This window comes from Anabas testudineus, chromosome 21 (assembly GCF_900324465.2).
Source record: "Anabas testudineus chromosome 21, fAnaTes1.2, whole genome shotgun sequence".
Classification (NCBI taxonomy): Eukaryota; Metazoa; Chordata; class Actinopteri; order Anabantiformes; family Anabantidae; genus Anabas; species Anabas testudineus.
The window spans coordinates 4292071-4304119 of NC_046629.1; positions in this window are offsets into that span (position 1 = coordinate 4292071).

Here is a 12049-nt window from a genome sequence, read left to right on the forward strand (position 1 = left end):
ACTCCCACCAACCTTCTCCTCCTCTCTCTGGCTGTCTCAGATTTCTCTGTAGGTCTCCTGTGGTTGTTTCAAATTATGCTCGTAAACGGCTGCTGGCTCCTTGGTGACATTATGTGCACTCTGTACTGTATTTTAGATTACGTTTTGACCTCTACCTCAGTAGGAACCATGGTTCTCATATCAGTTGACCGATATGTGGCTATTTGTGACCCTCTGCATTATCCCACCAGAATCACTCCAAGAAGAGTTCAGACTTGTGTTTCACTGTGTTGGATCTGCTCTTTCTTCTATCTGAACATAATGATGAAAGATCATCTAAAACAACCAGGCAGGTATAATTCCTGTGCTGGTGAATGTGTAGTAATCTTTAACCTAATTCAAAGAGTTGCAGATCTTATTTTGACCTTTATCGTTCCTATCACTGCCATCGTAGTTCTGTATATGAGAGTATTTGTGGTGGCTGTGTCTCAGGCTCGAGCCATGAGGTCTCACATTGTGTTTGTCTCATACCAACGTTCAGTGAGTGTCTCTGCTAAGAAATCTGAGGTGAAAGCAGCCAGGACTCTCGGTGTTGTTATAGTTGTGTTTCTTTTTTTCCTCTGCCCATATTACTGTGTCGCACTGATAGACCAGAACGAGTTGTTCAATACTTCATCTTCTGCCTTTATTTTATATCTTTTTTATTTCAACTCCTGTCTAAATCCCATGGTGTACGCCTTATTTTACCCCTGGTTCAGAAAATCTCTTAGAATGATTGTTACACTTCAGATTTTCAAGCCTGGCTCCAGTGAGACTAATGTGGTTTGATGTGACACTGTTCAGTGGCTGAAAGTTGTTTTCAACCATCACAACTCATCAGTTTGTGTTCTCCTTGGTTTATGTGCCTTCCTACAGAATGAAGAAAAAGACATTGTATTGGATTAGATAGAGGTAGTCTTGTCAGCTTTGTCCAGTTTTTTCAGGCATGGTTTTAAGAAGTACGCTTATGCATTTGTCTTGTTTTAATACTTGTAAGGAATTAGTTGCCTTTGTGACTCAAAGCCTTAAGAAAATCATAGGATATGCTGTAATTGTATATTGTTAGAATTGCTTGAGCTTTGCTTGGGATTTGGTGATTTCATGACTTTCCCATAAACTTTCATACAATGATTAGCATGTAAAAACATTGAACTAAGCCTATGATCTTACCTGTATAACTACATTTATAACCTCCCAAAAACACAAGTCAGCAGTAGACTCTATGTGTTGTTTAGCTGATTGTGCCGTCTCAGGGATTATATGTGTCTATTTCCACAGGATTTGTGCAGTTTCCCAATAACTCATTAAAAAGCCTCCAGTTAATCCAAAATGCTGCAGCCAGAGTTCTGACTGGAATTAATAAGAGAGATCATATTTCTCCTACGTTAGCTTCTCTCCACTGGCTCCCTGTAAAATCCAGAATTGAATTTAAAATTCATCTCCTCACTTATAAATCCCTTAATAATCAGGCTCCATCTTATCTTAAAGAACTCATAGTTCCATATCTTCCAAGGAGAACTCTCCGTTCTCAGACTGCAGGTTTACTTGTGGTTCCTAGAGCTTCCAAATGTAGAATGGGAGGCAGAGCCTTTAGCTACCAAGCCCCTCTCCTGTGGAACCAGCTCCCAGTTCAGGTTCGGGAGGCAGACACCCTCTCTACGTTTAAGACTGGACTTAAAATTTTCCTTTTTTATAAAGCTTATAGTTAGAGATGGATCAGGTGACTCTGAACCATCTCTTAGTTATGCTGCTATAGGTTAGTCTGCTGGGGGACCTCTACTGATAAACTGAGCTCCTCTCCTCTCTCCTTTCTCCTCTATCCATTCAAATTCTACCATTTCATGTCATTAACTTTGTGTCTTCTCTCTCCTGTAGTTGTGTTTCCTCCTCTCTGTCTCCCTCTCTTTGTACTTTTCTGCAGGTATCCTCGACCTGGAGCTGTACGTCTCCAGAATCACGTACATCTGCCCAGTGTTTTTGCGGCTTGTTGTAGTTTTTTTGTTTGCCCTTCTCTAAAGGGAGTTTTTTCTCTCCACTGTTGCCTAAAGCTTTCTCAAATGGGATTGTTGGGTTTTCTATTTAGTTTTTTGTATAAAAATAGGATCTTACACCTTGCACTATAAAGTGCCTTGAGATGACTTCTGTTGTGATTTGGCACTATACAAAAAAAAAAAATAATAATGAATTGAATTGTAAATTGAATGTTCCATTTAATACTGTAAGCTGCATCTAGATGCTGATCATCATCAGTCCTTGCTCAAGATTCAAACTAATTTGTTAATCCCAGATGGACGTGTTTAAACTGATCAACTGATCATCAGTAGTTCTGCAAAGCTCTATCAAAGCAGAAGTTTTGACAGTTTAATGTCCATTTAGTCAGAGGCTTTCTCCTGGCAACACTTCCACACAATCATTCAGTTCTGTAGGGTCTGGGATGTAGCTCAGGGTTTTGTTTTGTATTTTTTCTGAGCATTGCAGAGTCTGAACTTGGGTGAATGTTCTGAGACTTCTGATCTTGGAAAGATTGGCAACTGCTTTCAAGGCTTTTCACCTGTGAACAATCTTTCTCACAGCAGCACATTTATGTTCACATTGTTTGAAAATGTTTTTATAGCTTCCAGATTGATGTGCTGCAACAATTTCTTATGTCTTTCCTACTCATGAACACACACTTGAATGCTCCAGAACTTTAAAACATGACTGAGGTTCATAAAACTATCTGTCAAAAACCTCAAAGACACCAAAGTGGAGTTGGCTGGGCCTTAATGCTCAGCACCATGTTTGGATAAAACCAAACATTCGACATTTGAAACAAACATTGAATCAAAAAATCCTCATATACACTGTAAAGCACAGTGGTGCAGGGGTTGTGATTTTGGACTTATTTTGCAGACACAGTGTCGACAACAAAAACTTCTCTCTGAACCAGAGTATTGTCGACTTAAATGTGAGGCCATCTGTCAAACCGGGTAACGCAACTCAGCAATGATTCAAAGCACACTAGTAAATCTAATTGTGAATAACTGAAAAATAAAATACTGATATTCAGACCTCAACCCAACTGAAATGCCCACGTCTTTATTCTTGCTAAACAAATAAGGGCAGTGAAACATTTAAATGCTGGTGTTAATTTTAGGGTTGCATTTGCATAAAATCAAGACTCACTAAGATCAGATGATTTTATTATGTTTTTGCACAATAAGGGGTTCTGACTTTGGAACATATCCTAAAATGGATTAAAAAATTGTTGGAGGTTTTTTCTCCAGTTATACACACAGAAAATACTTTAGTTACACAGGAAGAGAGACTAATGATCATGATCTACAGAGAAACGAAGGAGCAAAAGTTTCTAAGTAGCAGAGTATGTTAGAGGTGGGGGTAGAGAGATACATAAAGTTATAAGACAGAGAGATTTGTTCAGAGAGCTGTCAGAGCTCAGCAGCTTCTCCTCTCTCTCTGATGATGGAGGAAGTTGAACTCTGCTTTCCACATCTCAACACCTCCTGCAGGAAACCAAAGCGTCCTCACTCTCACACTTTTCTTATTTACATTGTTCTGTCCTTCACCTCTCTACTTACTGCATCTCTCAACCTGCTGGTCATCATCTCCATCTCCCACTTCAAGTAGTTATTCATACATTACTTTAACATTTTATTTATAAAACTCTAGTTTTAGAGTGAAATCATTATGGGGAAATGTAACTTTACTAACAGTGTTTTGAAATCTGTGATGGTTTTGAAGTCTCTTTATCTGCTGCAACAACTCTTAAAAAACCTAAACAGCAATATTTTAAAATTCTTCATATGTCATGGTTTTCATCTGGTTTTACCTGCACAAATGATGAATCATAACATATCTGATGTTATGCATTTTTCTGTCTTTTCTTTCCAGGAAGCTCCACACTCCCACCAACCTCCTCCTTCTCTCTTTGGCTGTATCAGATTTCTCCGTAGGTTTCCTCTGGTTGTTTCAAATTATGCTCATAGATGGCTGCTGGCTCCTGGGTGACCTTATGTGTATTCTGTATTACGCTCTAGACTTTATTATTACCTGTACTTCAATAGGACTCATGGTGCTGATATCAGTTGACCGTTATGTAGCTATTTGTGATGCTCTACATTACTCCACCAAAGTCACAACAAAAAGCAGTTGGAGTCTGTGTTTCACTGTGTTGGATCTTTTCTCTCTTTCTATTCTGTGTGCTGATGAAAGATAATTTCAAACAACCAGGCAGGTTTAATTCCTGTGCTGGTCATAGTCTTAACCCGATGATTTATGCCTTTTTCTACCCCTGGTTCAGAAAATCTATTCGACTTATTGTTACACTAAAGATTTTGAAGCCTGGCTCCTGTGAGACTAATATGTTGTAAAATGTCACGGTGGAGTCACTGAAATTAGGTCTTTATTTTCTGACATCTTGTTTTTTGTTCATGAAGAATCCACTGTTGATGTCATTTTTTTTAACAAGAAGTAACAAGAAATTCAATAAATGTAATTTACCTAAACACAAAACCTAAAATATGTTTTATGTTGACTGTGTAGTGTATTAAGGTCGCTTACTATGTGCAGGTAGTCTTTCGTACTAGTAAAACACAGTCATGACTATAGAAATGCACCTGTAGACTATTTAAATGGACTTCCTGTCATGATGCCAGCTCTTCCTGCCTGTCTGTCCAACAGGCCTTTTTACATGCCGTTTATCGATTTTAGAAGTTTGATTGACATCACAATCAAAAGCCATTAGCCCCTCCCTCTTACTTCCTCTGTATTCGAGCTCTTGCAAAATGCGACCATCTATACGAAACGTTGAAACTGAAATCGAGCATGAGGAACACGTGTGGCTGGTATTGCAACCCCTGTTACAGTTCATTTCATGCCCAGACTATCTCCTTCTTAGGATTTATCACGTCTCCCGGACAGATTTGCATGCACCCAGCCAAAATACAGGTTGTGTATGAATGGTCCGTTTCTGAGTCCCGTAAAGCCCTACAGCGTTTTCTTTGATTTGCCACTTTTTACAGGAAGTTTATTCACAATTACAGCCAGGTCGCCAGTCCTGCGGCAGGGTGGTGCTCTCTCAAAGATTCAAGGAAGACCATCTAATGCATCCCTGTGCTTTTTTTCCCATGCGTCTGACTCCAGCAGAATGCAACTACAGCATGGAAGACCGGGAACTTCTAGCCATTAAACTGCCATTGGAGGAATAGTGCCACGGGTTAAAAGGAACGCAACAACCATTTTTAGTCTGGACGGATCATAAGAACTTAGAGTACCTTCAGACGGCCAAGTTCCTGAACGTCTGGCAAGCCATGTGGGCCCTGTTCTTTAGCAGGTTCAATTTCTTCCTTTGACACCTCCCAGGCAACCGCAACATCAAGGCAGATGCGCCCTCTCGCCAGTTCGAACCTTCGGACGCTCCAGATTCACCTGACTTTATTCTTCCACCTGTCTCCTGTCTTGGAATCACGCTTCTGAAAATCGAGAAGGACTTACTGGACTCTCATGCACCGTCACCCTCAGCTTGTCCACCTGGTAAACTGTACGTTCCTGATAACTTGCACTCTAGGGTCCTAAACTGGTGCCAATACTCCCACCTTTTTTACCACCATCAAACTGCCCTGAGACATTGTGTCAGGCACAGGTCCCCAGTTCACTGCTCATTTCTGGATGGAGCTTTGTCGCCTCATCTAGTTCTCACCCTCAGTCCACATGGGCAGACAGAGTGTCCCAACCAAGAGCTGGAAATTGGCCTCCAGGGACTAGGGATACAACATCTAGGTTGTCGAAGGTGGTCTGGGTAGAGTATGCTCATAACTCCCGGCCATCATTGGCTACTGGGTTGACACCTTTCCAGGTGGTGTATGTTTACCAACCTCCACTGTTTGATGTCCAGGAGAAAGAGTCATCGGTCCCATCCGTACAAGTGTCGGTTCAGCGTACCACCTGGCCTGGATGAGAGCCCAAGATTCACAAGTCCAAACTGTCCATGTCTACGAGACCCGGGCCAATAGAATATGCAGGCCCGCCCCGATGTACAGAGTCGGCCATGGTGTGTGGCTTTCCTCCTCAGACATTCCTTTGCGGGTGGAAAACCATAAACTGGCTCCCGTATTTATGGGACCCTTTCCCATCACCAAGCTGATCACCCCTGTGGCAGTTCGTCTGCATCTCCCCAGACCCCTTCGCATCCATCCAACCTTTTATGTTTCCCATTTGAAGCCTGAAGTCGAGAGTGAGCTCGTGGACCCGGACTGTCGATCTGATGTGGATTTCGCGTATTGGATATCTCGGAACTGTTTACTGTGTATGACCTGGACTGCATTTCTGATCTCTGCTTAACCCCCTTGGTGAACTGCCTTTCTTTGTATGATCAGGATTGTCTAGCAACCTCGTTTCTGCCTTTTGGATTCTTCTATCTGAACCCCTCTCTGTTAACGACCTGGGCTGTCCCTGGATTCTGGATTTCTGGATTCTGGACCTGCCCTTTGTGAAGTGGATTCTGAAGGCAGCCTCATCGTGCTGGGGTTCACTCATGTGGTGCTCCAGTTAAAAATTGCTTATCACTAGATTGTCTCCACAGCTTCTGGCATGCAACTGGTTTCATCTGCCGTCATGCTCCCACTGCGGTCAGCCATCTTGGAGGTTGCACTAGAAACTCATCTCACCAACATCCCCTTTTCTGCTCAAGCTTTGACACTCACCATCCAACTAACCTACTGCTAGTTCCTCTCTGCATTGTTCCCAGCCGATGACTGATTAATTGAATGCCTGAATCATCAGTTGCTTTATAATATAGTTAAAAAAACATTTCTAATTCTACTCCGCCTTTTGTATTATCTCTGGCCTAAACAGTAGAGAGGTGAACTCAAGGGCCTCATGCACATTAACAATGCAAACTGCATTGAAAACTGCAAGAAATAGTTTTTACTGCCAGAGCTCCAGTGGTTAATGGCTGTTCACTTATAGTATTGTACATTTTGTACTGAATTACAATATTTATGGTCCAATAAAACTGTTAATTTGAAGCTAAAGCTATGGTTTGTTAAAGCAAACAACAAAACAAGGTGGAGATTACCTGATCTTTTTTTTCTCCAGCTCCGTAATCATATATCAGAGATAAAGTGTGTTGTATAATATTAATGATGATGACCTATGAAAAAAACAGACCTATGAGCCATGGAGGAGAAACATTAGTTTCTAAGTAACAGTGTTAGAGGAGGGACAAAAGAGCTACTGAAGTCAGAGAGATTTGTTCAGAGAGCTGTCAGAGCTCAGCAGCTTCTCCTCTCTCTCTCTCTGATGATGGAGGAAGTTGAACTCTGCTTTCCACATCTCAACACCTCCTGCAGGAAACCAAAGCGTCCTCACTCTCACTCTGTTCTTATTTACATTGTTCTGTCCTTCATCTCTCTACTTACTGCATCTCTCAACCTGCTGGTCATCATCTCCATCTCCCACTTCAAGTAACCTCAAATTACATGAAATTCTAAAACTAGTAGCTGTGCAGAAAAAAATAATTATGAGACAAAAGAGTATTTTTCAAAAATTGTGTTTTCATCTGGTTTTATCTGCACAAATGATGAATGATAATATAAATCATATTATGCATTTTGTTGTCTTTTCTCTCCAGGCAGCTCCACACTCCCACCAACGTCCTCCTCCTCTCTCTGGCTGTCTCAGATTTCTCTGTAGGTCTCCTCTGGTTGTTTCAAATTATGCTCATAGGCGGCTGCTGGTTCCTTGGTGACATGATGTGCACTCTCTACTATGTTATAGATTACGTTTTGACCTCTACCTCAATAGGAAACATGGTTCTCATATCAGTTGACCGATATGTGGCTATTTGTGACCCTCTGCATTATCCCACCAGAATCACTACAAGAAGAGTTCAGACTTGTGTTTCAGTGTGTTGGATCTGTTCTTTCTACTATGTAAACATGATGTTGAAAGATAATCTCAAAAAAACAGGCAGGTATAATTCCTGTGCTGGTGAATGTGTAGTAATCTTTAACCTAATTCAAAAAGTTGCAGATCTTATTTTGACCTTTATTGTTCCTATTACTGCCATCATAGTTCTGTATATGAGAGTATTTGTGGTGGCTGTGTCTCAGGCTCGTGCCATGAGGTCTCACATTGTGTTTGTCTCATACCAGCGTTCAGTGAGTGTCTCTGCTAAGAAATCTGAGGTGAAAGCAGCCAGGACTCTCGGTGTGATTATAGTTGTGTTTCTGTTGTGTCTTTGCCCATATTATTGTGTCTCATTTATAGACCAGGACAAATTGTTCAATACTTCATCTTCTGCCTTTATTTTATATCTTTTCTATTTCAACTCCTGCCTAAATCCCATGGTGTACGCCTTATTTTACCCCTGGTTCAGAAAATCTATTAGAATGATTGTTACACTTCGGATTTTCAAGCCTGGCTCCAGTGAGACTAATGTGGTTTGATGTGACACTGTTCAGTGTTTTCAACAACCAGAATTCATCAGTTTGTGTTCCCCTTGGTTTATGTGCCTTCCTACAGAATGAAGAAAAGACATTGCACCATTAGTTTAGATAGAGGTAGTCTTGTCAGCTTTGTCTATTCTTTTCAGGCATGATTTGGGGAAATATGTTCATGCATTTGTTTGTTTAATACTTGTCCAGAAATCATAAGGAATTAGTTGCCTTTGTGACTCGAAGCCTTATGAAAATCATGGAATATGATGTAATGATATTGGATAATAAAATAATTTGCACCACTATGATGCTGATAGACAGGTTTTTCTGACTTAGCTCAAACACTTTTGGTTGAATTGTTTGATGTTTTGTACACAAATTTATGATCACCCAGAATTGAATGTAGTGACTTGGTGATTTCACGTACCGTATATTCCCATAAACTTTGATACAAAAGTTAGTTTGCAAACGCATTTAACTAAGGTTATGACCAAACTTGTATACCTACATCTACAACCCCCAAAAAACAGAAAGTACAGCAGTAGACTCTTTGTGTTGTTTAGCTGATTGGGCCTTCTTAGGGATTATATGTGTCTATTTCCACAGGATTTGTGCAGTTGTGGCTCAAGTGGTTAATTGCCATTAATAAACAGGATCTCAAACAATTCCTGTGTTGTGTAATGCATATACAGTACTCAATCACAGGGATTATCCAATTCAATTCAACTCAGTTTTATTTGTATAGCACCAATTCCCAACAGAAATTATCTTATGGCACTTTACAGTGTAAGGTTTAGGACCTTACAGAATATAATTATACAAAAGATTATATAGAAAACCCAACAATCCCATTTGAGCAAGCTTTAGGCAACAGTGGAGAGGAAAAACTCCCTTTATAAGAAGAAACCTCCAGCAGAACCAGACCAGGCTCATAGTGGGCGGCCATCTGCCTCGACCGGTTGGGGAGAGTGGAACGAGAAGAGAGAAAAGAACAGAAGAACACAACAACAACAACAAGCAGCAAGAACATTGGGCAGGTGAACTGGATTCTGGAGATATACAGCTCCAGGCCGAGGATACCTGCAGAAAAGTACAGAGAGAGGGAGACAGAGAGGAGGAAACACAACTAAAAGAGAGAGAAGACACAAAGTTAATGACGTGCAATGGTAGAATTTGCATTGATACAGGAGAAAGGAGAGAGGAGAGGAGCTCAGTTTATCAGTAGAGGTCCCCCAGCAGACTAAGCTATATCCGCAGAACTAAGAGATGGTTCAGAGTCACCTGATCCATCTCTAACTATAAGCTTTATAAAAAAGGAAAGTTTTAAGTCTAGTCTTAAATGTGGAGACGGGTGTCTGACTCCAGAACCTGAACTGGGAGCTGGTTCCACAGGAGAGGGGCTTGATAGCTAAAGGCTCTGCCTCCCATTCTACATTTGGAGGAACTACAAGTAAACCAGCAGCCTGAGAAAGGAGAGTTCTGCTTGGAAAATATGAAACCACGAGGTCTTTAAGATAAGAAGGAACCTTATTATTAAGGGATTTATAAGTGAGGAGAAGAATTTTAAATTCAATTCTGGATTTTACAGGGAGCCAATGGAGAGAAGCTAACGTAGGAGAAATATGATCTCTCTTGCTAATTCCAGTCAGAACTCTGGCTGCAGCATTTTGGATTAACTGGAGGGTTTTTAATGAGGAATTTTGTTGGGACAGTTATTGCTCCTAATTTTAACAGGAGCATCACATTCTCCATCTTTAATTGTAGAGAAAAAATTAAGTTTTTCAAATCAGCTTTCTTATAATTTTGTCCAGTTTTTCACTTTAAGCCAGTTTATTTAGCGAAATCTGCAAACCAGTACTGTATGATATGACATGTGGCCTTTAATTTAATGGAATTCCAGTCAAGCCTTATTACATTTATTTTAGGAAATATGATTAACCAATTACTCGCTGATGACAGGAATATTACCTGTTCTTTAACATATGCCCATTAAATATTGTATGAAATGACAATATTGTGAACTTGCTGAGGCTGCTGTGAAAAAAATAGCGAGGAGGACATTACATGATGTTTTTTGTCGCTAGCTCCATAATTTATTAGATATTAAAGATAAAATATGTTGTATAGTATTAATGAGGATGATCTACAGGATTAACAGACCTATGAGATATGGAGGAGAAACAATAGTTTCTAAGTAACGGTGTTAGAGGAGGGACAAAAGAGCTACTGAAGTTTGAGATTTGTTCAGAGAGCTGTCAGAGCTCAGCAGCTTCTCCTCTCTCTCTGATGATGGAGGAAGTTGAACTCTGCTTTCCACATCTCAACACCTCCTGCTGGAAACCAAAGCGTCCTCACTCTCACACTGTTCTTATTTACATTGTTCTGTCCTTCATCTCTCTACTTACTGCATCTCTCAACCTGCTGGTCATCATCTCCATCTCCCACTTCAAGTAGACACATATTACATCAAATTCTAAAACTAGTAGCTGTGCAGAAAATATTCTTTGAGTACATTTCTTCAATTTTTTTTTAAATCTTATGGTGTCATCTGGTTTTTCTGCACAAATTATAAAAATCATATTATGCATGTTGTTGTCTTTTCTCTCCAGGCAGCTCCACACTCCCACCAACCTCCTCCTTCTCTCTCTGGCTGTCTCAGATTTCTCTGTAGGTTTCCTCTGGTTGTTTCAAATTATGCTCATAGACGGCTGCTGGTTTCTTGGTGACCTCGTATGTACTCTGTATTTTGTTTTAGACTTTATTATTACCTCTACCTCAATAGGAATCATGATTCTCATATCTATTGACCGTTATGTGGCTATTTGTGACCCTCTACATTACTCCACCAAAGTCACACCAAAAAGAGTTGGAGTCTGTGTTTCACTGTGTTGGATCTCTTCTTTTATTTTTCTCTCTGTGCTGATGAAAGATAATTTAAGTCAACCAGGCAGGTTTAATTCTTGTGCTGGAGAGTGTGTGATAGTCTTAAAACGTACTGAACATGTTACAAGTCTTATTTTTTACTTCATTGCTCCCATTATTACCATCATTGTTCTTTATATGAGAGTATTTTTTGTGGCTGTGTCTCAGGCTCGAGCCATGAGGTCTCAGATTGTGTTTGTCTCATACCAACGTTCACTGAGTGTCTCTGCTAAGAAATCTGAGATGAAAGCAGCCAGGACTCTTGGTGTTGTTATACTTTTATTCTTAATATGCACTTGTCCATATTTCTGTGTTGCACTTATAGGCAATGACTCTTTGGTCAGTGCTTCATCTTCTGCCTTTGTATTATGTCTGTTCTATTTGAACTCCAGTCTAAACCCTATAATTTATGCCTTTTTCTACCCCTGGTTTAGAAAATCTATTCGACTTGTTGTTACACTAAAGATTTTGAAGCCTGGCTCCTGTGGGACTAATATCCTGTAGAGAGACACTGTGGAGGGAATGAAATGAACTGAACTTAACCCTAAAGTCAGATCAAATAAAAATAATGCTATTAATCAACAGTGTGAAATTCTGTACAATCTACACAGCAGTTTTGTACAGAATGCAGGACTTTTACCTGTAGCAGAGTATTTCTGCATTGCCACAAT